The sequence below is a fragment of the Acinonyx jubatus genome, chromosome C1, assembly GCF_027475565.1.
Source record: "Acinonyx jubatus isolate Ajub_Pintada_27869175 chromosome C1, VMU_Ajub_asm_v1.0, whole genome shotgun sequence".
NCBI lineage: Eukaryota > Metazoa > Chordata > Mammalia > Carnivora > Felidae > Acinonyx > Acinonyx jubatus.
Window position 1 is genome coordinate 152,405,270 of NC_069381.1, and position 26,975 is coordinate 152,432,244.

Consider the following 26,975-nt stretch of genomic DNA (forward strand, 5'->3'; position numbering starts at 1 on the left):
AAAAAGGGGAAATGGATGCTGGGTAGACAAAACTACTGCTGAAAAGGACAAACAGACTTGAGTCGTGCCTTAGGAAAGATAGGACTTTTATTTGGGTTGAAGTATAGGCAGTGGAAATACAGATTATGGAGCTAATCATAATATTAAACCTGTCTTTGCCAACAAGCTGCATGATCTTGAACAAGTTATTTTGCCTCTCTGAGCCTTGCTGCTGAAATAGGAATCATGATGCCCAGCCCTAAGTGTTAATGTAAACATTGGCTTAAGCCCCTAGTCCTTCTCACCCGATGTCTGGTGCCAATATTTAGCTATTAGACTGATAGGTGCCTATCAGTGCCTCAGTTTCTACATCTGAAAACGGAAATGATAATAAAAGCACACCTACATCCCATGATTGTGAGTATTAATAAGTTAATTATATAGTTTGAAGAGTGTCAACCTATACTAAGCCTATAATCATTTGGTGTTATTACCAAGTGTCTGATGCAATACAAGCCATTAAATTAATATACAGCCTGGATAGCAGATGCCCACTTAAGTTTGTTTGTTTGTTTGTTTGTTTGTTTTAATCAAATATAGTGCTAAACATTGTGAGATATCTACACGTGTATTTTCAGAGAGGATAATGAAAGAAATAATATCCTAGTTGTAAGTAATATTCACAATAACCATAATAAAGGCAGTGTGTGATAAATGTTGCAAAAAAGAACAGGTATGTTCTATTGATTGTACAGAAGAACAAGAGGTCAGGAAAAGAAAGAGAAACTATAATTGAGAGCTTAGGGGAAGGAGCCGGTATATCTTCCTGGGTGGAAGGAAAAATAATGATCCTCGAGTCAGCAATGCTAGTAGGCTGTTGCTGTTTGGACTAATGTAAGGAAGACATTCCTGGCAAAACCAAGTGTGTTCAAAGGCAGAGAAGCATGAGTGGGCTTTGAGTGTTGCAGAGAAACGCAAATCATTCAAGGCAGATGGGTCATGAGATGTGAACTTGGGGCCATCACATGACTGATGGAGACACAAAAATAAAGAAGCCATGTAAGAAGTCTTTTTGCATGATGCATACTTTGAATAATGTTTCCTGTTTTTCATATGCTTTTCTCCCTTGCCTTCCTCCTGTCCTTCTTCTATTCTTTCTTCCTTCAAAATATATTTATTGATAGTTGTAATGTGTTAGAGAAATGTGTCTTTCCTTATGACAAAACTTTGTGAAATAAAGATGTTTCAAAGTTACAGTGAGACCCCAAACAGGAGTCTTTCATTCTTTCCTGAAACACATTGTTGGAGCAGTTGTCTTCTCTGACTGCCATGTCCCTGGAAGGCTTGGACAGAACAGAGTTCGTTTTACAGTCCAGTGGGCTTGGTAAAGAGTAGGCAGGTACTGCAAATCCGCCCTGCAGTATTGACTTGAATTGCTTTGAGACCTCAAATGCTCTAAAAGGTATCTTCTTCACAACTTGGTGACAAATTCTGTCAGGAACTGAAAGTTGGGTGTGTTTTAAGGGAGTATAAACTCATGGAGATACTTTCTCTCTGCTTTAATAGCATCCACATGGCTGATTTTTTGAGGTACTGATCGTTCAAAAATGAGTGTTTTATGGACTTTAAATCAATGCCCATCACTGTTTCTGTTTTATACAGTGAATTCTTTGTGTTTTCATTGTGAAATTATTCAAGTGAAAAGACAATTTTTTTTCAAATCTACTAAGCAGGAAGATTTATTTCTTCTTTATTTTATTATTTTATTTTTTTAAAGAGAGCGTGAGCATGAGTGGGGGAGGGGAAGAGGGAGAGAGAATTTTTTTCCCAATGTTTATTTATTTTTGAGAAAGAGACAGAGCATGAGCAGGGGAGGGGCAGAGAGGGAGACAGACTCTGAAGCAGGCTCCAGGCTCTGAACAGTCAGCACAGACGCTTAACCGACTGAACCACCCAGCTGCCCCAGAATTGTCCTGATCTTTAAGCAGGATAATAACTAAGTTAAACATTGTTAAGAAAAAAAAAATTAGCAGTAAATTTGAAGATCTATTAAATGGTTCTATTAAACGGTTCATGAATCAGGCAGCAGCCCATGTAGCAAGGTGAACAGTGCTCCAAAGAGCTGCACAAAATGGAAGGTTTTATAGGAAGGAGGGTGGGGCAAGAAAGGTATTGGCAAAAGAAAAGGATTGTTTCAGACAAAGTCACCTTCCCTTAGGGGTAACAGCAGAGGGTCTTATCAATTGGTTTATCTCATCTTCCTGTGGGGCATAGAGAGGGTCCATGTGGCAGACTCATGGAGCTGAATCCTCAGTTAGCTTAGGTATTAAGCCCTGGTTTGGGGACTTGGCCTAAATCATTTGGCCATTTGGCCTGTGATTTTCTTTTTAACAATAATTATATCTATTCCCCTCCGCACCGCCCTACCCTCGGGGAATATATCTAGGGGCAGTGTTGTAAGTGTAATGAAAAGGCCAACCATGGATCTTAAATAGGACAGAAATACCCTTTAAACAGAGGCAGTAACTGCTTTCATAAACTTGGTGAAGATCAGTGATAAAAACTCTATTATATGTGCAAAATGGAAGTCAAAATCTCACTGCTTCATTAACAAATTGGAAAAGAAACTGCCTACTTCTCAGGAACCTTGGAAATACGACTGTGAGTTTTAAAAGTTTCCAGGGTAAAATAGAGGTTTATTCGAAAGTTTTGATGATAACACACAAATATTTTGTACTCATCAGCATAAGGCAGAATAACTTGATTAAGATAATTGACCGCAGGGAAACTGGAGCCTCTAGAACATAAAGAAAGGTTCCACTGACCCGCAAACCTCAAACCATTGAAATGGAAATGAAGCAGATCTCAGAGTGTTCAGAGCTCCCAGTGATATTCCTAGTTTTAGCCCAATTTCCTTTCTTTTAATATGTAGTACCTTTGTAAAAAATTTTACTTCTGTACTTGGGTTCATCATTAGTGCTGTTATTACTAATAAGGACAAGGAACTTGGTTTAGGTCCAATTTAAGGTCTGTGAAAATTAGTTTGGTTTCCTTCCAGATCAAGCCAATGAAAATAACTGGTTCCATTCATTTATTAGTCCAGATAAACAAAGCCAGTTTTATTCTGGGCATAATGCTTATCTGTGTGGCTGACCTGCACTGAAGCCGAGGGGAAGACAGAAAACAAGAAAAGCAGAAACTGAAAAGTTGGCTTCTTCCCCCAAGAACTAACCATGTTCCAGAGCAAAAAGAAATATTACTCAGATGAGCTAAAGTTAAGAGTGATAGGCTCTCTGGTGTTTTCGACCTTTAAATACAAGAAAATTAAAGCAATTTTATTGTGGCATCTACAAGAACACTATTCGTTTGTACTCGGTTTGAAGATACACAGGATTGCAAATGGATTGTTCACTGGAACACTGCTCCCTTTTTGAAAGCACCTCCTTCTTAACCAAAGTGTTTCCTTTAAAACTAAATTCGCATATATTTTTATTTGGAGATCTTTAAAATAATCCTATGCATATTCGAGCTATTTGAAAATGCCCTTGTAATAAAACCAGGACTGGGAAATACTGGTTTATTAATATGGGAATTAATGTCAAGAATGTATATATTACTGGGTCTCCAACAAGCCACTATATAATTGACAAAAATGTCTTCTCTCCGTTACTTTTCTTTCTTCAATTAATTTTTAATAAAAAATACATTAGTGTGGTGAAAAATGCAGAATACAAAGGATATACAATGAAAAGTACGCCTGTTGTCTAGCCCAGATTCCCATCCAGAGGTAATCACTATTTGTTCTGTGCTTATTTTTTCAAAAATGTTCTGTACCTACATAACATTCATTTGTAATAAATGAGAATATAAAACACAGAGGTAAATATTTATATGTCTTACAAATGGAAATTTTCTTCCTTATACCTACTCTGTACTTTTACTTTTCTCTTTCTTTATCTGCCATGGATTTTTTTTAACTTTAAAAATATGTCCTAGAGATCATTCCAAATAAGCCCAAATAAATCTACATTATTCTTTCTAATGACTACATAATATTTAATTTATATGGATTACCATAATTTATTGAATTAGTTCTCTATTGAAGGATAGATGGGTTGTTACCAGCTTCTTCCTTCTTCCTACAAACAATGCTTCAATAAATAATAAACATTCAGATACACGTTTTCCCATGAATGTGTAAATATATATAAGAACGATAAAGTTCTAGCAGTAGAATTGCTAGGTCAAAGTCTCTACCTCCTTTTAAAATCTCCCTGTTTATGGGGCCCCTGGGTGGCTCAGTTGGTTAAGCATCTGACTCTTGATTTTGGTTCAGGTCATGAACTCAGGGGTGCCTGGATGGCTCAGTCAGTTAAGCATCCAAATTCGGCTCAGGTCATGATCTCACAGTTCGTGGGTTTGAGCCCTGCGAGGGGCTCTGTGCTGATAGCTCAGAGCCTGGAGCCTGCTTCAGATTCTGTGCCTCCCTCTCTCTCTGCCCCTCCCCCACTTATGTTCTGTCTCTCTCGCTCTCAAAAATAAAAACTTTAAAAAATTTAAAAAAAAAAGATTGAGACAATTTCTTGGAATTGCCTCTAGGACTACTGTTTTATGATCCAAAAGTTGTGTAGCTATTTTCCTCATAGGTTAATTTGGATATACCAAGAATGGAATAAACTCTATTAGAAGGAGGAAGGATTTGTAAAGAACTTAAATCAAAGAGCAATGTTTTTATAGTATGAATTTTTTGATAAAAATCATTTATTCTTTCAATGATTAAAAAATAATACCTATTTGTGGTAAAAACAGAGACAATTCTTTAAAATGTAAAAAGAAAAAGAAAGAAAGAAAGAAAGAAAGAAAGAAAGAAAGAAAGAAAGACAAACTCAGCTATATTTCTAAGCACCCAAAGAAAACCTCTATGAACATTTTTGTGTACCTCCTTCCAGACATTAGGAACACCTTTTTTTTTTTTTTTTTAATGTTTATTTATTTTTGAGACAGAGAGAGACAGAGCATGAAGGGGGGGAGGGTCAGAGAGGGAGAGACACAGAATCCGAAACAGGCTCCAGGCTCTGAGCTGTCAGCACAGAGCCCGACGCAGGGCTCGAACTCACAGACCAGGAGATCATGACCTGAGTCGAAGTCGGCTGCTTAACCGACTGAGCCACTCAGGCGCCCCAGGAACACCCTTTTTAAGACAAAAATGGGGCTGTACCATATTCTTAACAATACACCCTTGAGGCCTTCAAAATACAATGAGATACACAGATAATTAGATAGGTATAGATAAATAGGTAGATAGATAGATGATAGATAAATAGATAGATAGATAGGTGAGATATCTCCTGCTCACTGTTTACAATGCTGCATGGGGCAGGAATTCTACTATAGTTATTTCACCAACCCACTATGAATTCACATTTAAGTAATTTCAATTCAAATGTTAAGTAAGGCACACATCCTTGTGTGTTTGCCTGATTATCTCTTTAGGTTTTATTTGTAGAGGTTCCTGACCATGGATACTTAAAATGTCTGAAATATATTTTCAACTTGTCCTCCGAAAATGTTAAAACATACAGCATGGTTTCAGTATCATTAAAGGGTTTTTGTACTTCACAGGAGAGTTATTTGGAAAGAGCCTTTGCATGAAAGGAGGTGCTGAGGAGAGATGGAGAGCCAAGAGATGGAGATGACACTAGACGTATTTCTTAAAGTAAAAGTCATCTGTAAGAAAGTAGAAAAAATGCGTGTAGACTGGAGATTTCTAAAAAATAGTAATGAAAAAGGTTAGGCGTTACATGAAATCAGGCACCAATTCAAAGCAGTGGCCCAGAGAAAACCCATGTGAGGCAACAAGTTACCTAAAGGAGAGAAATCCAAAAGCTTTAGCTTGAATGAACTGGAATGTTGCTGTTTTGTTCAGGAGATTGTACAAGAGATCTTGCCTAAATCTATATTCAAATATAATACTTCCCGCTTTTCAATGGGTGGTAAACATAAGCCCTCCTTTCACTACTAAAAAAAAAAAATGCATTGTCTTCTTTTTCCATCATAGATCTTCAGTTTGGACTGGAACCTACTGGGTTTGATCTAGTTAACGGACATCCTTCAGGAGAAAATATATTTTGAAATAGAAGTTATTTCTTAGAGATTTTTCCAAAGTGAATGAAGACATCTTTTACACTTCTACAAACACTTAAATCTAGGCATGTTTATTAAATGGCTACAATCATTACTAGTTTTGCAAACCAGTGAAATAGAAAAACATATTCTGGATACTGTTCTTCAATCTGCTCACCATTTCTCCGTGCCAAACCTCTCCAACTTTGTCCCTGAGGGTCTCTCCTCCTCCAGTCCTTCTCTGTCCTTTTTTAAGATAGGACTTTCAGGTGGGGACCCAATGATCTTATTTGTTTTCCTCACTCTCTCTACACTGAATGCTTTAGTCTTTGAATTTGTTTCCTTAAGGCATTCCTAAATGGTGCTGCCTTATCTGATGAACTCCTTTGAAAATTAATGAATGACGGTAGTTCAGTGTGTTAATACTTGTGATAATAACAGCAATTAAAGAGTGGCCTTTAATGCTTCAGTGGGAAAAACTCTTCTATAAACAGAATTCAGGCTTCTTACAACAGGATGTTTTCCGGTAAATGAACAATCACACCAAGACAACAGCTCTTGGTTTCTATTCACAATTATAGGTGGAGAAAAATTGACAAATATTTCAGCAGAGCTTTAATTTTATTTAATTAAAATTTTTTTTAATGTTTATTTATTTTTGAGAGAGAGAGAGAGAGCATGAGCGAGGCCGGTGGGGGGCTGGTGCAGAGAGAAAGGGAGACAAAGAATCTGAAGCAGGCTCCAGGCTCTGAGCTGTCGGCACAGAGCCCAATGCAGGGCTCGAACTTGTGAACTGTGAGATCATGACCTGAGCTGAAGTCGGATGCTTAACCGACTGAGCCACCCAGGCACCCCAAATTTTATTTAATTTTTAATTTCATCAGAGGAAAATAGCACTTCAGCCTTTTGATAAAAATAGCTTGCCCCTGCTCCATTGCCCCACCTCAAAAGCAGCACTAGATTTGTTCATAACGTGTATCGCCCCAATTTTTCAACTACCTGCTCACTCTATTGACTTGCCAATTGGAAATATCATTATTGACTGATTTCCCTTCATGCGTAATTTAGATCAAGTAGTCTGATGCACCCTTCTTATCACACACCACAAATACATATTCCTCTTTCCATCTTTCCACTATAGTTAGAGCATACTTTGGGGTTAAGTCAGTGCTTAATATTTATATTAGTAACTGTGCATATCACTCACAGCTGAACCACATCATGTTTCGTAACTTACATTTTTTTTCTTGTATTAATTTTTGTTTTACATGGATTTCAAAATGGCCCTGTGCTGTTTTGTCTCCTTAGCTTCCTATGTACCTATCATTCACACACCCTTAATATTCTGACACTGTTGTTAACCCCTTAGTGAAATCAGACGCAGTAGTGAACTATCAGTACTACCTTTTTCATGGACACAGTCTTCCTGGGGTTGTCTTTTGTGCTCACGGTTGCTGTGCTGATGCAGTCCCAGAAGTTTCCTCTGCCCTCATTCTGAATATCCCCTTCCTTTTTTATTTGCAGTGTACCCATTATAGTTTGGATTTTGTGCCTCACTCTTTTTAATTCACTCCCTCATTTTGAAGAAGTACATGGTTCAGTGGCCTATTGAGAATGAGGACATCAGAGGTATTTATTGTGTTGAACCACTACAAATCAGAAAATATCTTTATTGTGTCCTAAGGTTTGATTGTGGCATGGCACAGTACAGAATTCAAGGTTGTAAATTATTTTCCCTCACAATAGTGAGGGTAGAGCTCCAACTGGAACATGGCCTGTGTTGTTGTTGAGAAGTTCAATGGAATCTGATCTCAATTCTAACCCCTTGTCATGAGAACTGATTTTTCTCTCTCGAAAAGTTTTAAAGTTTTCTTTATGTTTGGCTTTCTGATGATGAGCCTTAATGTGGCTTTTTCTTCCTTCATTGTGCTAGACACTTGGTCCACCCCTTTGATCTGAAAATGTGTCCTTCACCTCTAAACATTTTTATTCTATTACTTCTTTGATAATGTTGTGTCCTCTGTTTTATCTCTTCATTGATTGTGGAACTCTTATTTATGGGCTATGAAGACTCTTCTCTGATTTTCTTGTCTTTTCAATTCTATTTTCCATCTCTCTCTTTTTTTTTATTTGAGTTTCTGAAAGAATTCCTCAAAACAATTCCTCTGTTTTTATTTGTACTATTATATTCTTTTTAAGTTTGGGAACTCTTTTTTTTTAATGTTCCTTTTAAATAGTATTTTGTTCTTGTTTCAGGGGTACAATGTCTACTTTTGTCTCTGAAGATGTTTTATATAGATGTTTTCCTACTCTTCAATGGAATGTCTTGTAGCATAGGGAGCTTAGACTCTGCAGCAATTCAAATACTAATAGTGTCATTGATTATGGCCAATGACCTTAGGCAAGTTACCTGACCTCTGATTATCAGTTTTCTTAGTAAAATATAGATAATAAGGGTACCAATTGGATAGGATTGTTGGGAAGTACAAATGACATTAATAGATACCATGCACTTAGAAGAATCCCTGGAAAATAGTAACCTTATATAATATGTTATTGTATGCATTTCCTCTGAGTTCCTTTTTTTTTTCTTTTTCTCCTGTCTTGTTCAATTAAGTTTTCATGTTTTGTATGAGACACTTTCCTCCAATGCCTGATGATCCTTGGCTGTGTGTTCACATTTGAGGATGAGGAACTAGAAAGCTGATTGGAAGCTCTATGTGCCTTTGGATCCCCAAGTTTGCACATTAGAAACCAAATCCCCTGAGGCTATGATGCTGGAGAGAGGGCATGATGGTACAGAGAGGGGCTTGAGGAATGCCAGCTGTTGTAATCACTACCTGCAACCACCAAACACACATTTCGCCAAATCCAGTCTACCCCAAAACCATGAGGAGTCATAATAATAATAAATGAGTGCTGTTGATTTATGTCGCTAAGTTATTCAACAGCAAAGAAATAATAGGAGGGGAATAGGCTACAGAATGAGCACAGGTGCCACCTAGTATCAGATCTTGTGACTTGTAAGTTTCAATTAGTTGTCCAGAAACAGCCTCCTGATCTCTATTCCTAGTCTACTTAGAGAACATCCTTGTTTGATTCTCCATAGACATTAAAAACTTTTCTCTCTCTTTTCAGTTCAAGGTCAGTTGTAGAACCCTGGCTGGGAGGTATAAGAAGAGGTGTGCCTCTAAGGCATTGTAATCACATGTTTTCTAAGTATTAAGATAGTGCATATAATAAGCCACTTACGGGGCACCTGGGTGGCTCCATCGGTTGGGCGACCGACTTCGGCTCAGGTCATGATCTCACGGTTCGTGAGTTCAAGCCCCACGTTGGGCTCTGTGCTGACAGCTCGGAGCCTGAAGCCTGCTTCAGATTCTGTGTTTCCCTCTCTCTCTACCCCTCCCCTGCTCACATCCTGTGTCTGTCTCTCAATAATGAATAAACATTAAAAAAATATTAAAAAAAAATAAGCCACTTACAAAAAACACAGCATCATTGTTACCTAGATTAATAACACTCTTTTTTCTCTTCGCATCTTATCAGTTCACTCTCTCATCTAAATTCACTCCTATGCCAGAAGCAGGATTTCAGGAAAGAGATTCCTTTGCAAACTCAAAAGAGTACTTCAAATTAAGGGAAAAGAAAATGTGGTGAGAGTGCCAGAGAAAGCTTCTCAGAAGCTAAATCAATTCTTTGAAAAGAGATGACCACAAACATTAAGGCTTGACTTTTAGAAGCAGATAATTCAGCATTAAATGATGTGCAACATAATTGCTAGGAGTATATTTGTTTAAACACTGCTGCAGTTATTACCCTGTGAGAGGGATTTTTGGACTTTGAACATCTTGAGAGAGACCTTGTGTCTGAAACATATTTATTCCAAGTCAATAGACTTTGCTTACATTTCATTCTTGATTTTATTTCCCCCACTGAGAATGATATTAGTCTTTCCCTAAAGAAGTCACTGCTACAAGGATGGGTAAAAGCAGAGAGTAGTCAAGGAGATCTCACAGGGGAGAAGGTAACTAAGCACCCAAATTCAAATACTTAAAACAGTTGCAAACCATGAAATCAGCCACTCGGAAGGTAACAGTCAAATCCAACCACACTTACTGAAAAGTTTACGTCATGTTTATTTGACATATTTCAAAACTCTTGAGTTTAAGATGACTAGCATATCAGATTAGCAGAGGAAATTTTCTCTATTCTAATCTTATTCCATTATAGTGAACTATGGGGAGCTAAGTGTAAGTTTCCTGGAAGATATTTACTAAAACTGTCACCGTTCCCTGGTTGAACCTTAATCCTCACATTTAAGTGCTATGTGTAAGAATACGCAGAGAATGAATATCTATCCTATAAGTGATTTAGATTCAAAGAAAACCAGATTTATGCCTTTCAAAATCTTAACACTGCCCCAGAAATAATCCAGCCACTTACACTTCCATTTGAAGAGGGTGTTGGCTATGGGTTGTCTAAGCAGTTGTAAACTATGGAATAGAGCAGTATTTTCTAACTTGTACATGCATTAATATCACGTGGAGAGCTGGATAAGACACAGATTTCTGGGTCTCACTTCCATGGCTTTTGATTCGGTAAATCAGGAGGGGAGTGTGAGAATTTACATTTCAGCGAGTTCCCAGGTGATGCCACTACTGTTGGTCCAAGGACCACACTTTGAAAACCACTGAAATAGACCAATCAAAATCATTATAAGGACCAATAAACGGTGTGTGTGTAAGAAGGGGGATGTGGGGGCGTGTGGGTGTGGGTGTATTATCAAATTTTAGGGTATTTAGACCCTGGGCAAGGAATCCCTCTTAGCTGATTCTATGGAAATGGTCTATGTCAAGAAGAAAGCATAGACCAGACAAGTATTCAGTGTAGAACTCAAAGGGCTTATAGACTGTTGAGGAAATAGGACAATGTGTAACCTTTGACCTGCTTACATTGAAAAAAGCTCAAAGGATGTATGAAGGTCACCAGTAATACTAGATCCAGATTGGGCCTTGGGAATATGTGTATAGATTTGAACTTATCAAATCAAATCAAAAGAAATTAATGTTCAGTTTATTACCATGACATCATCATATCTTTACTGTGGGTTCTAAGGGGTTTTGTTTAAACAATTTTTTTCAGTTTATTTATTTATTTTGTGAAAGACAGAGACAGTGTGAGTAGGGGAGGGGAAGAGAGAGAGAAAGAGAGAGAGAGAGAATCCCAAGCAGACTCTGTATTGTCAGAGCAGAGCCCGATGTGGGGCTTGAACCCACAAAACCGCGAGATCATGACCTGAGCCAAAACAGAGAGTCTGGCGCTTAACCAAATGAGTAACCCAGGTGCCCCTAAGGGGTTTTGTCTTAAAACAAATAGAGTAACCAAGAAGAGTATAATTTTGTCTAGTATTTCTCAAATAGAAAGGGTTATCACTGTAGTCATTATCATCACTATCTTTATTATTTAAATGAATTTGCTTTGGGCTAAGTAATTAACATGCATTGTCTTACTTACCCATTTTTAAAAACGTTTATTTATTTATTTTTTTGAGAGAGATAGAGAGGTAAGCAGAAGAGGAGAGAGAGAGAGAGAGAGAGGGAGAGAGAGAGTCCCAAGCAGGTGCCTTGCTGTCAGGGCAGAGCCCAACATGGGGATCGACCTCAGATCCAAGAGATCATGACCTGAACCAAAATCAAGAGTCAGACTCTTAACCGACTAAGCCACCCAAGTGCCCCTTAAATCCACTTTAACTGAAAACAAGGCTCTAAGAGTTGACATTTACACAGCTAACAAGTGGCGAAGTGTTTCTGACTGCTCACTTACTGTGAAATACGTTCTGACAGTGGATATTTTAACAATTAAACTTTTGTTCACATAACTTCAAATTAGTAAAAAAATTGAACAAAGTTTGATAGGACCAGGTGTTATTCCAAGAGCTTTCCGTGATTATACCATACTTGCACATTCCTCACTAGCCATATGCATTAGGCCAACACTGCCTGTAATGTTCAGTAGGCAAAGGTTTTCCTTGATACTCCAAGTTGCCCATCACAGCCTTATTTACCTCTGCTAGCACCAGGAAGATTCATTTAGCATCTTCACAGTCTTTGCATTCTTCCCAATCCTATAAAAAGCTAAGATGACCAGGTCAAACCTGTAACTTCTCTCTATACGTCATCATGAGAGAACACATTGTATCAAAGGAATAAATGCTTCAAAAGGTGGTATTTTAATTGTTGACAAGTATCCCTAAAACAGCTTTTGTGTGTTTCTCCTTTTTTAGAGCAGAGAAAAAGACAGGGATAGAATGGCAGGATGTGTTGTAGAGAGTGGTTTGGATGAAAGGAAATCCTCTGTAAGGCCGTCACGTCACTTGTTAATGATTTCACCCCTGGATCAAGAGTACTGTGGAAAAAGTATTAATAAGCATGGAATGTTATAAGTGAAAAAATAGAAAGTTATTAGTCTATATATTACAGCATATATGTACGTGTATGTGTTATAAGTGTACTGCTCTAAACATTGTGTGTGTGTTATAAATTTGCCGCTAAAAACATTAAGCATGGGGACACCTGGGTGGCTTAGTCAGTTAAGTGTCCAACTCTCAGTTTGGCTCAAGTCATGATCTCAGAGTCATGAGATCAAGCCCCATGTGGGGCTCTGTAATGGGGGTGAAGCCTGCTTAAAGATTCTCTCTCTCCCTTTCCCTCTGCCCCCCCATCCTCCTGCTTACTCTCTCTCTCTCGCTCTCAAAAATAAATAAAAAGAATAAAACCCAGAAAAAAATATTAAGTATCAATGGGGATGGTTATCTGTATCACCAGGTAAGATCTATCTGTCAGGCAAAGGGCGTAGAGTGGCAGGAAATGGAACAGGAGAGTCTCATAGCGTACCAGAAGGAGAGAACTCTCATGATTGATGACGGGTTCAAAGCTGAGTCACTTCCCATAACACAAGCACATTCAATTGAGTTGTAGAAGCATTTGCTATGGAGAAATGGTAATGAAACTTAATAAGGGCTTCAGGATAAAACCCCAAATTTGAAACCTTGTTAATGCCCTTGTATCACCCTGGTTCGTTATTCTTTCTGAGATTGGTCTGCAATTAAACCCATCTTTGAAGACAGAACTCCATAGCAATCTCCAGAATGGGGAAGTCTGGGCTTATTCATTCATTTATTCTTTCTTTCTTTTTTTTTTTTTAATTTTTTTTTAATGTTTATTTATATCTGAGAGAGACAGAGACAGAATGCGAGTGGGTAAGGGGCAGAGAGAGAGGGAGACACAGAATTCGAAGCAGGCTCCAGGCTCCGAGCTGTCAGCACAGAGCCAGACATGGGGCTTGAACTCACGAGCTGTGAGATCAGGACCTGAGCTGAAGTCAGCCGCTCAACCGACTGAGCCACCCAGGCACCCCTCTTCATTTATTCTTTCAACAAATATTTACTGGCTGACTTGTAGGTGGCACAGCATTGCCATGTTTTCTTGTTGAACGTGAAAGCAGAAAAAGAGTATAGCAGCCTAACTCTCACAATCCAATGCCTGACAATGAAAAATTGGAAAACTGAAATGGAGATAGAGCTTGGTTTTGGTTTCCTCCTAAGTTTTTGAATTAAAAAAAAACAAACTTTTTTTTTTTTAATTTTAGAGAAAGGGAGAGGGTGAGTGGGGGAGGGGATCAGAGGGAGAAACAGAGAATCTTAAGCAGGCTCCAGTGTTCTCCATGTTCATTCCAGAGCCTGACACTGGGCTTTATCCTAGGATCCTGGGATCATGACCTGAGCCAAAATCAAGAGTAGAAATCAAGAGGTGGATGCTCAACTGACTGAGCCACCCAGCGGCTCCTCCTCCTAATGTTTTTAGAACCCCCTGCCTTCCTGCCAACTGAACTCCCTGATGAAGGTATGAGATTTATTGTGCAATGACCAGGGAATTCCTAGATCCTTGCACGTCTTGAAGAGGAGATCAGTATCATAGTTCACTGTGGCTTCCAAATGTTCTTGGTAAAGAGCTGGAAGGTTAGGGAGCCATTCACTCTCTGGGCTTTAGTTTCCTAGGTTTTAAATAGGCATTAAAACAAAACAAAACTGGGGCACCTGGGTGGCTCAGTTAGTTGGTTAAGCATGGGACTCTTGGTTTTGGCTCAGGTCATGATCTCTCGGTTTCGAGATGTTTGAGCCCCTCATAGGGCTCTGCACTGACAGTGCAGAGACTGCTTGAGGTACTGTCTCCCTCTCTCTCTCTGCCCCTCCCCTACTCACACTGTCTCTGTCTCTCTCAGGATAAATAAATAAACATAAAAAAAAAAATCTACTTCTCAAAGAATTAAAGACAGAACTTCCACAGGGAACCTGATCATAGAATGTGAGATAACACATCTAAAACGTCTAAAATAGGAACTTTAATCAGGATGGTCTGGTTCAAACTGCAAGGGATCTAAAATGCCACTTAAGAATGTCAGACAAAATGCTTCACCAGTTCAAAGCGGGGGATGATTTGTTTCTCCCTGGAGCCCCCTGTTGGATGTGTTTGGAGAAATTGTGCCATGGCAGTAAAAATCAAAAGACAAACCTGGCCTTTTTCCTGGAGGCGTGCCCTAGAGAGCCCCCTTCATGATTTTTTTCCTGGGAGGAAAGAGAAAAAGAAGTTCATGGAGAATTCAAACCTCACTCTTGTCTTTTGATAAAGACATTTCGCAAGAATCGTCAATAGTTCCACAAGCATTAGTCACTGAGGGATCTAAATCACTGAAGAACAGAAAAGCCTGCTGATACAAGTTTCCTGTCAGGAATAATTTCGACTGACCAATCTGGCTGTTCCACTCAATGTGGCCACTGGTTCTCAAAGATGTAAACTTCTAGACGGGTGTTTAGGTCACGCATTTGTCATGCATTTGTCTATTTCATGTAATAAGAAAGAGACAACAAGCTCCTAAAGAGCAAGAATTGTGTTTCCCTGGCATAGGTTCTAAATACGTAAGCAAGTAAATAAATGCCAGCAAAAACCTATGAAAAGATTGATAAAATTATATTTTTACAATTTTTAAGGACGAGGAGTGTGGCAAGAATGAAATGGAATAAAAAGAAGAAATGAAGCCATTAATTTATTATGTTATTTGACATAATTTGAAGATAAAGCAAATATGCCTAGAAGGCAGAGCCTGAGAAATCTGTAGGGGAATGGAAACTTATCACCCAGATTCTGCCTTATCTCTGGCCTTAGTGTTAAAACCACGTGTTTCCTTATTGCTCACATCAGTTATCTATTATTTGTGGTTAAAAGCATCATAACTGGTTCAACATCAATGTATTTACTTCAGTCTTTTTATAACCAGAAATGCATTTGTCTCCTATTCCAGACACTCCTTGTTATGTTGGAAAATCTGCGAAGTCCATATTAGTCATCAGATGGTTCTCCCCCGCCACCCCCATCTCCACTTTTCTTTATTTTTTTTCTTCTTTTCCTCCTCTCTGAGGGTAGAATCTTTTTTTATTTTTTTTAATGTTTATTTATTTATTTATTTATTTTTTGAGAGAGAGAGAGAGAGAGAGAGAGAGAGAGACAGAGTGTGAGTAGGGAGGGGCAGAGAGAGAGGGAGACACAGAATCTGAAGCAGGCTCCAGACTCCAAGATGTCAGCACAGAGCCCAAAGTGGGGCTTGAACTCCCAGACTACAAGATCATGACCTGAGCTGAAGTTGCACACTTGACTGACTGAGCCACTCAGGCGCCCCAAAAGGGAATAGGATAGTTCATAGTTATGGGATTGTTTTCCAGAGGATGTTAACTCAGTCTTTAGAAATCCTGTTGAAATATTGCTACTTAGACACAGAAAGCATCTCTCTAGTGGCTGGGAAATTGCATGCACTCCAGAGCAAGACTTTTATTTCCTCCTGGACAATGATAGAGACCCTCTATCCTTATCTTCTTCTTTACTGCTGTTTATGTAAACCATCAGGGTTGAAAAGAAATATAACATGAGCCTCAAATGCAAGCAGGGAATTTTCTAGTAGCCATATTTTAAAAAGTAAAGAGAAACAGGTGAAATTAAATTAAATGACATATTTTTAATCCAATATATCTAAAATATAATTTCAACATGTAGTCAGTATAAAATCATTTTTAATATAAAACTATTAATGTTATTTTACATTCTTATTTTTGTTCTAAGTCTTCAAAAATCTTTGTTATTCTATGTTTCTAGCACTGCTTAATTTGGGCTAGTCACGTTTCAAGTGCCCAGCCGTGCAGTTGTAGCTGGACACAAATCTCTACTTCTGTTACAGCCTAAGACCCATAGACACATAACATCTGATAGGTAACTGCTTTCCCTTGTTATTGCAATCATCATCAAACTAATGTCATTCTATCCTTTTATCTGATTGAATTCAATCTCATGTGTATCATAGTTTCTGATATTAACTTAACAAGACAGTCTTCCTGATAGGTCTAAGGGAGGCCATTTCTCTTTACCCAAGGATTTCCTTATTATATAATAGATAAGATTATATATATAATAGATTATATATTATCTATTATATATATTAATATAATAGATAATATATAATAAATATATATAATATATAGATTATACATAATAGATTATACATATATAATATATATATAATAGATTATACATAATTATATATATATATAATATATGTGTGTAGAGAGAATATATTCTCTATTTTAAAAAGTGACTAAATGTTAGTTTACAGCTATTACATGGATGCATTGTAATTCATCCTAGGAACTCTACTTTTAAACTATGAATTGACCAAAAGTAAATATGTAGAAAGTATCTGTTTATTCATGGTAAACAGAGTAACTAATGCAGCAAACAGATACTCACACCAAAAGCAAAACTTTGCTCTGTTGGCCTTTTGATGAAAAAGTGTTTTTATCTGATTAGTTGCATTCTATCTTGGGCAATAGATTAACTGAGTGTCCAAGAGACAGTGTATCACAGTGAAAAGAGCATGCCCATCAGACATACCACTTGGGTCTATTGCTTCCTAGCTGTGCAACATTGGGCATATTTGTTAACTTCTCTTACCCTCAGTTTCTTCACTTACAGAAAGAGCATGCTATGCTGCATAGCACGCTATGACAGACACAGTTAATTTTATATCAATATCCATTCTTTCTTTATCAGCCAAGACTCCTCGAACGTTAGCTAGACACCAGGATACCCAAAATGAAATCCACATTTCCAGTCTCTCTTGCAGTTAGATATGTTTATGTGATAAATTTCTGCCCCAAGAGATAAAAATGGAGGTGGTATCTACAACTTCCAGGAAGTTTCCCTAAGAGAAGAGGGAGATCATCCTTTTGTTTTCTTTCTCTCCCCCCCACCCCCCCCCCCCCCTTCTGCAGGCTGGGATTCAGACACAGCAGGTGGAACTGAATCAGTTGTCTTGAAAAATGAGATGTAAGCGGCTTGTGAAGCAGAGCAGAGCAAGAGCAGGAACCTGGGTCACTTACGATTATGAAATAGCCACAAATGCCCTAGATCATTTGCCCAGGCTCTTTGAGAAGAAAAAAACACATATTTCTATTTTGTTTAAGGTATTGTTATTTATTTTCTGTAACGTGCTGCTGAACCGAAGACATGCTTGATTCCTAGGGCTGTTTTTAAAGATTAAATGGGATAGTATATGTCAAGAACTTTATAGAGTTCCTGACACAGGGGAGTTATTAGGATAAAATAGCTCCATAAGAGTCATTCTAAGGGTCAAATGAAAAATATAAGGAAATATGCTTTTTAATCTGTAAATCTAAAAATCACTATATAAATGTTGGTCATAATTATCATCATTAAATTATGATAAAGAATTAGCTAACTGCCAGCACACTCTACTTGGATCAATGTATCTAGGCCAATAAAAACAAACAAACAGAAACAGACTTCTTTACTTTTGTTAGGTTTACTTAGTTTTGGCCAATTGTGAATGTTTAGAGGCTTGCATTTTATTGATGCTTTCTTTAAAACTTTGATGCAATACTCATTTGAGTAATATAAAGAAAATATATAGAACCCAACAAAACTAAAGTATCTTTTATTCACTTAATTTAACCTTTAGAAAGTTCTCCATTACAAGAATCAATTAATACTTGTAGTTAAAATCAATTACAATTACAAAGACTTGAGTAAAGTCCATCCCCTTCCTTCTCTTCCCCACCCCATTCTTTAGAATTAACTATATTAACAGTTTAATTCAAAATTCCTTGTGAATAAATTTTTTTTGTATGGTGATATACACATTTTCTCTTTACAAAATAAATGCAATCATTCTTGCAGGAAGTTTAAAATTACAGAAAAGAAACTTTTGCAACAGCTTTTGGGTTTTGTGTCATTTTGTTTTCCGTTTTAAAATATCCCTTGAACATCTTTTCCTGTCAGTACATATCCATCTTTCTCATTTTTAAACACCTTCTAGGGAGTCATTTAAATTTCATTTCACTAACTAATTATTGTAAAATTATTTATGAAACAAAGGAGAGTGCCCTTGAAAGAAAATAATAGTAGGTAGCAATTCTGAACATTGTGAGGATTTCATTAGATAATTCAGTAGAGTGCTTAGTAAAAAGTCTGCACATAGTGAACGATTAATAGGTATAAATATTAGCCATTTTGATAATGATAGTAATAATAATTAAAGTTGACCATTTCTCTGAGCTCAATCTCAATAAATTGCTATGGTCAAAGTAGTGGTTTCTTATCCCCTATATCTATAAAACATTACTCAATATATATAATATTCCTCATACTTTCATTCTGGACCCTACTTGGGCTTTGTCATATGGTGGAAGTGGGTGTCATGTTCTGGAGGACTGTCAGACTCAGGTTGGTTCTCTCCAGGATCTGATCAGCCCTTGACTATCCAGATCAGTGCCAAATCTGAACAAAAAAATATGGTCCACCCAACAGCCATCTGTTGAGGCAGCAAAGAAGGCATTTAGTTTCTAGGGCATTGGGGAACCTAAATGATCCCTTGTCTGAACAAGAGATGCCTGCTGGGTTGAGCCTTTGGAACCAGTGGGGATTAAATGGGCCTAATGACTCCTGAATAGCTACCAAGCAACCAACCTGCCATGAGGAGATGAATCACAGGGTGCAGTGGGTAGCAAGTCCCTTGGAGGAGCCAGCTGGGGGTATCTGCTCCCAGGAAGGGGACTGGCTGATGTGGACTAATGGCTCTGGGGCAGAGGGAGAAGTCTATGACAGGAGCTATCACTCAGAAGGGGCAAATGGCAAATTCAACTTGATAGATGGTAGCCTTCACCTTGTAAATCTGATAATTTTGCCATTCCCCAAATGCCTGAAGTGTAATTATTCCAGAGGCTGAAAAAAAAAAAAAAAAAAAAAAAAGACTGAATAAGGGAGAAAATGAAATCAACTTATTTTACAAAAACACACAATTCTGCCTTTAATAATGTTATGTAGCCAGGTAAATAATATTAAAAATAAATCTAAGAGCACCTCAAAAACTGGAATGTTCAGGAGTTTTACATGTATCTGAGGTTGGTAGTATCCTTTTCCAGAACATTTCTGATTTCTTGTGAAACTGGAGGCTTGAGTGGTTATAAGTGGATCAGAAGTGACACTGGATTCAGTACCATCATATATTTTTTGCTCTGTACAAGAGCATTTGAGGCCCTGAAATCCATCCCTCACTGCTTTTGAAAAAACTCTGAGTCTTAAAGGAATGCCTTTCTATAGTGCATCCACCAGGAGTGGGAGCCTTATGATAATCCCCACAAAGTCTTGGCTGGTGGAGGTCTTGCCTTGACTGGCTGAGAGACCTAGGTTTGGATCTCAGCGGAAGTGCTTTCCAGAACCATCGTTCCTGTTTACATAAAGCCATTCTCAAACCTATAAGCTCATAGAATCATGGAATTTAGAACCTGTTAAATATCCTAGAAATGACAAACTTGAACTCATTTTATAGATGAGATAACTGAACCATCAAGAAGTAAAGAGTTTTACCCAAGTTTAGATAGCTAATAATCTTATTCAACAACATAATATAATCTTTTATGAGTTCGTTCATAGTCCCATTTTTACTAGTGTATCACTAAAACTTTACTGCGAATTTTTTGAGGTTTAAACTGTAATTTCAAGCAGACAGGTTAAATTAAGGGCAATTCTGCTTGCTGTTTAGGTCATAAAAAATGTTGGTTCTCAGTATAGACTTCTATATTTGACTACTTTACTACTCTTCTAGGTTTTCAGTTAAAATGTGTGGTCATTTCCTCTGATAAATCTTTCCCTTCCTCTCCAGCATAGGTTGGGTATCCCTTCCATATGACTGCCCATCACTTTAATTTGTCTCTGATAACATTTGTGACATTATATTATAGTTGCAATTTATATTTTGATTCCCCCAAACCTGTAAGCTCTGTAAGATGTAGGATCTAAATAGGCATTAGAAGTACAAATAAATGTAAAGAATTAAATAGTTAAAAAGTTTATAAAATTTACAATTACAGTTTAGAATTTATAATTACAAAAATTAATTTACAAAGTTTTAAGATCTCCAAGTAAGGAGGACAGAACATAACATGTCTTAGCAGAGTTCTCTGTCTTTGCCTTTATGTGTCTGTTTACAAGTGGGGTGTTGGAGGTTTGTGGCAGACACGATACAAGGGAACCCCCATGATTCCCGCCTCCTGTCTCCCTTCCTTTCTTTCTTCCTTCCCCCTAATGGAGGGCTAGTTATTTGTATAGCATTAGTAAAACTGGGCCTATGTGTGTATCATTAGTTTGATACATTAGTAAAAATGGAACTATGAACAAATAACTACATAAAGGTTCACACCTTTCTGCAATTCTCTCCCCTTGCACGTGACCAAGACCTTTGACCATCTTCTAACCAATGAATATGGTAGCAGTAATGAGATGTCACTCTTGAGATTATCTTACCTTCTAGAAGACTGTCTTGCAGGCAGACTACTCTAGAGGCATCCTTGCTGGCCGGGAGAGGTAAGCCATGGGAAAGCCCACGTGGTAAGGAGCAGTAGGCAGCCTCTAGGAAAGGGGGTGGCAGCTAGGAACTGAAGGCAACCTCTAGCTGACACTTAACAAGAAGCTAGGGTCTTCAGTCCACTGCAAGGAAATGAGTTCTGCCAACGACCTGAACGAACTAGGAAGCAGATTCCTCCCTAGTTAAGCCTCCAGATTAGAATACGACCCAGCTGGTACCTTGCTTGCAGCTGTGTACGACCTTAAGCAAAAGACCCAACTAGGTCAGGCACAGACTCCAGATTCACAGAACTTGTGAGATAATAAATGGGCGCTGTCTTAAGCCACTAAGTTTGTGGTAATTCATCACACAGCAAGAGAGAACTAATATAAGGTGTTAGGTTATAAAGATGCTACATAAATAACTAGCCCTCCATTAGAAGGAAGAAAGGAAGGAAAGGAGAAAGGAATACAGCTTCAGTTAAAGTTTCCAGATTTTTTAAAGGACTTATTTGGTCATTTTAAAATCAGTTCGAAAACATTAAAAGGAGTTATCTTAAAAGATTTTAAGAAAACAGCATACAAAAAATATTTATGTGACCTGCAAGGTTTAGATTTGGGTGAATTCTATGGACATATGGGACCAAAAAAGATCTTAAGAAGATAGGTGATCTGTTTTTACTTCAGGTAAAGTTTTCCCCAAACCTTCCCAAACGTACAATGACAATGATGATGACGATGTGAATATTACCATCTTCTACTTACCGAGTTCCTCATATACATCACACAGAATAGGAAGCACTGACTTTATGGAGCACTTACAATTGCCCATGTACTGTATGATGAACTTTAGGTAAATAACCCTATATTAAATAACAATAAGCCTTTCACAGTAAGACACAAGTATTGCTTTCCCCCATTTTACACACATCTGTGCACTCACATGCTTGGTATGCACGCAAAAAGAGACACAGAGAAAAAGTGCTTTACTCCAAGTCAATCAGCAATTAAGTTGTGAAACTGTGATTCAAATACGTAATTAACAGTTCCCACTACTGGAAATTTCCACAAACAATCAGATTTCCAATTTTCATGCCATATTTTAAGCCCAAGGATGTTACATAGGCAACCATCCTGATTTAGTTCTGTCATCTGACATTCAAAAAACAATGAATATGCTACAGAGTGAAACAAGTTTAAAAACTGGGAAAAGATGTGAAAAAGACAATTCACACAAAAGAACTGCACATGGCTCATAAGTATACAGTAAAATGGTCACCCTCACTAGCAGTCAGAGAAACAAATCAAAATGAGAAGTCCCTTTATATTCATCACGTTGGTAAAAACTAAAAACTTCAATAATACCAAGTGTTGGTAAGTCTTGGGAACCTTTGTACAAGGCTATTGGCTAACTAGAACTGATGAGATCAATTTGCAATATTTGGAGAGATTCACCATGTATATTTGAAAACCTAACAAAGTGTCAACTCCCTATTTTATAGAAGCTGGATGCAGGTGTCAACCTAGATCTGTTATTGAAGGACTGGATAATTAAAAGTGTTGGATGCCTCCTATAAAATAACATGTAGTGGTTAGAAGCTATGAATTAGTATGTATAACATCATCTTAAAGATAAGGCATTGAATGAATAAAAAGTATAGGAGAGAGTAAAGAATTAAATCTACTGTATAGGAACACTTCTGAATATTAAGATGTGCATACAGGGGTGCCTGGATGACACATTTGGTTAAGCATCTGACTCTTGATTTTGGCTCAAGTCATGATCTTACAGTTGTGAGATCGAGCTCTGTGTTGTGCTCTGCTCTGGGCATGGAGTCTGCTTAAGATTCTCTCCCCACCTCTCTCTCTGCCCTTACCCCTGCTCATTCTCTCTCTCTCTCTCTCTCTCTCTCTCTCTCTCAAAAAGAAAAAAAAAACATCCATACATATAATCAGTTTATGTATTTTTAATTTTTTTTAATGTTCATATTTTGAGAGAGACAGACAGAGCATGAGCAGGGGAGGGGCAGAGAGAGGGGGAGACACAGAATCTGAAGCAGGCTCCAGGCTCTGAGCTGTCAGCACAGAGCCTGACACAAGGCTCAAACTCATAAACTGTGACATCATGAGCTGAGCTGAAGCTGGATGCCCAACCGACTGAGCCCAGTTTATGTATTTTTAAAGAACATTTACAATAACCTACATCAAACTCATTAAAAATGGCTGCGTGTAGGCGAGGGAAAGATAGATGACGTGGGGGCAGGGGGTAGATGGATAGGGAATAGATTAAAAGAAAAAACATATGAAAGAAAAAAAGGTGGGGTCTTGACCGGACTAATAATTGTTCATTATGGACTAAAAGGTATGATTAACACATCCTTCAGCATTTGAGGTCCCCCAAAAGACAACTAAAAATGCTGTGGAATGAAACTTTATTCTTATAGGCTGAAGACCTTACACTGACCTGAGATATTTGAATTTAAAAATGGATACCCAACGTTTTACTGGGGAGAAGAGCCACATAAGGATAACACACTCTCAAATGCTGAAGAGAATAGAGAGATTTTTTTTCTAAAAATAAAGTGGGTAATTTCTTAGATTTGTACTTGGAGAAAATACAATGACAAATGTTTTGGCAAGGTGTTAGAACTTGTGCATTAGTCTTGTCTTAATGGAAGAGAATCTGTTGAAATCATTACATTTGAGCAGAGCAATCTTGTAGTAGATAATGTTGTATCTATGTATAAACAGCCAAAAGAGACTTTAAGCCTGGGTTTCATGGTGCATTCCACTTATATACTCTCTAGTCAAGGACTGTGGGATCTCCATCCTCAGGTCTTTGTTAACACCCAGCTCAACAAGGCAGGGCATACCAATGGTGTGTGTGTATATGTGTGTGTGTGTGTGTGTGTGTGTGTGGTGTGCATACACATATTATTCCAGTCAATCTGATTTCACAAGGAAGAAATTACAAGGAATAGCTGCTGTGTGCCTTTTCTTTTCTTTTTTTGTTTTTTTGTTTTAGTTTTTGTTTCTTTTTTTTTTTTTTTTTTTTGATGTATGCCTTTTCCAAACCATTACACATATTTGACATTGTTTAGACATGTGGTTAAGAATACATTTACCATCTAGTGTTTTAGAACTCACACAGGAAGTTAGAAATTATAAATGAATGAAGCAAGAAATAGACAAATGGAAGCAAGGCGAACAAAACAGAAAATACAAGGCACATACCTCTGCTGTAAATACAATTATCACTTGGCTACAAATTTGAGGGAGTATGTCCTACAGTAAATGTTATCACTTGGTTGAAAATGATTTTTGCCTATTTTGAAAGATAGCAGATAGATGGAGGAAAAAGAAAAAACTAAGGTGAGTAAGAAATTATTCCATTTAATGATACAGAGAAGATTATCATGGCCCTCGTGCAAGGATGACATGCAAATTCGTGACATGTTCCATATTAAAAAAGGGGGGGGGATTTACTTCATTTATCTATACCTTTGGGGAATGGTGTTTTATGTAAGTGATCCATCACTTAACCCTATGACTACTTCTTTTTAGTTCACCCACCTCTTTTTCTTAAATCTAAACACTTTCTGTAGTATTTTCTAGTTTGTACAGTGAATAGAAATTAATGATATACCTTTAAGCATAGGATCACTAGATCAACTATTTTATTATGACAAAAGGCAGTAATGTGTACAGAGGCCATTGGGGTGTAAAGGCTTAGCATTATACAAATAGCCCTGAACTTCCACATGTTTACAAACCCAGTCTGCCTTTTATTAGTGTCTTCCTTCTCAATTTCCTGTCATTTCTTTCCGCCATGATTGTTTTAGCTGTTCCACCCTTTGTTGGCTATCCCCATGCCTACCACATTCACACCCTCTCCCACTGGAAAAGGATCCATGGACTTTGTGACAACCATGGGGAGTAGTTGTTTTCTCCTTATTTCCTGGTGTGTGTATCCAACTCAAACACCTAAGAGACATTCTAAAAGTGTGGTGGATCTAGATTAGAAAATCTTTTCTGATTGAAATTATTTTAAATGAAACAGTCATGATTTTTATTAGGATTTTCCTGTTTACTAATAGATAAATGTGTCCCATTTGGAGTTTATAGTCCATTTTTTTCCACAAGGCGATCAACCAAGACACCAGATAAAATTTTATCAGTACCTATTTTATTGTGCTGCTCCTGCATTTTACTAGTGAAGTTCAAAGTAAGTTTTTTTTTCTTTGCTGTCTTCTGCTTACTCCAAAAATTTCCAGAGGCTAATAAAATCTGAGTCTTAATAAGGTCTTAGCTATAGTAACAGCAAAATTTAGCATAGCTGAAGAGATATGAATACAATTTCCCAGGCTTTTTTCTCATTAAAATGCTACTCTTCAGACACATAGAGTAAAACTCATGAATGAAACTATGTCTATATACTTAGCAGTAGAACTGTAACAAAATTTCAGTTAGCAATTTTTCACTGGAGGTCCTTTGAGGCTGAGCTTTTAGCACTGGCGGACAGTACATAAACTACGACCTACAAATGTAAGCCTTTCAGACACTAATACCATGCCCTGTTCATAGTAGGTACTTTAAAAATAGTAGAGCACCATTTCTCTTTCTTTAACTAGGAAACATTTCAATGTTAAAGTAACCTTAACTAGGAAACATTTCAATCTCATTTCTCAGAATGCAAACAAAAAATAACAATAACCACTTGGCCCTACTGGGTCAGGATGAAAGATTTACCTGACCACCCTGGCTGGTTACAGAAGCTCAGCAGTAAAACAATTTCCGAGTTGGTCTACATTCTTCCAAACTAGAGGCTTCCTTAACCATGAGACACCACCCCTCCTTGCAGGACTATCATGGCTAGAGTTGAAGAAGGGTTGGGTGATCTGGGCTGTGCATCATGTCATGCAATGGCCATCAGAACAGCATGAGGACAACTGAATGCCCACATGAATAATTCTCAGTGTGCAAGCACAGTCAGAGTGCACACAGGACAGCAACACTTAAAAGGTCTAAAAGCATAAACTGCAATATGCTAGACTGCCACAGTCACACTCCAATTCAGTAATGTCTTCAATCAGTATTAATGAAAGGTGCTTTTTCAGGGGTTTACAGGTTATTTTCCTGAAGGGAATGAAACATGCTAGAAGATCATCTTCTAATTCCTATCTTTGTTTCTGTAATACTATTAAATAATCACATACAGTCAACTCTAATGCCCTACTGAGACAATACTTCTGTGTAAATATAACATTTTCAGTACATCCTCAAGTCACAGATATGATACATCACAAATTTACATGTAATGCATTGTCCCCAAAGAAAGAACTCCATTCCTTAAAAAGTGACAAAGCATTTAGGCATATTTCTGAGCAGTAACATTCAAATCAAGATTACCAACAAGTGATAGGTGACAATTTTCAATGAAGAAAGCTGTAGAAGATAATTGAATCAGTTTACCATTTGTAGCAGAAAAAATAATCCATATTAGATGTATTCTGTGATACTTTAAAAACTTCTCAATACTGACAAATGAAAAAAATAAATGTGTATGTATCTAATTTTTTCTTCTAATATACATATACATATAAATTATAAGAACTATCATGGCAATCAAAAATTTTGTGTAATTTTTGGGGCCCCTGGGTGGCTCAGTCAGTTAAGTGGCCGACTTCAGCTCAGGTTATGATCTTGCAGTTTGTGGGTTCCAGCCCCGCATGGAGCTCTGTGCTGACAGCTCAGAGCCTGCTTCAGATTCTGTGTCTCCCTCTCTCTCTGTCCCTCCCTCACTCATACTCTGTTTCTCTCTATCTCTCAAAAAATGAATAAAAATGTTAAAAAAATAAAAAAAGTTTTATGCAATTTTTAAGTCTGATTTAAGAATGTCTAGTGGAA

General features: G+C 37.6%; 1 protein-coding gene and 1 non-coding gene across 2 annotated transcripts in view; one reads left to right on the top strand and one right to left on the bottom strand.

Moving 5' to 3' along the window:
• The window catches only part of GALNT3 (polypeptide N-acetylgalactosaminyltransferase 3), a 98,509-nt gene that overhangs the window by 70,721 nt on the left and 813 nt on the right, over positions 1-26,975 (bottom strand). The gene's annotated exons all lie outside the window — the stretch shown is intronic.
• On the top strand, positions 24,435-24,536 carry LOC113598349 (U6 spliceosomal RNA). Its single transcript, XR_003419023.1, has one exon. It is a non-coding gene; the product is annotated as a U6 spliceosomal RNA (small nuclear RNA).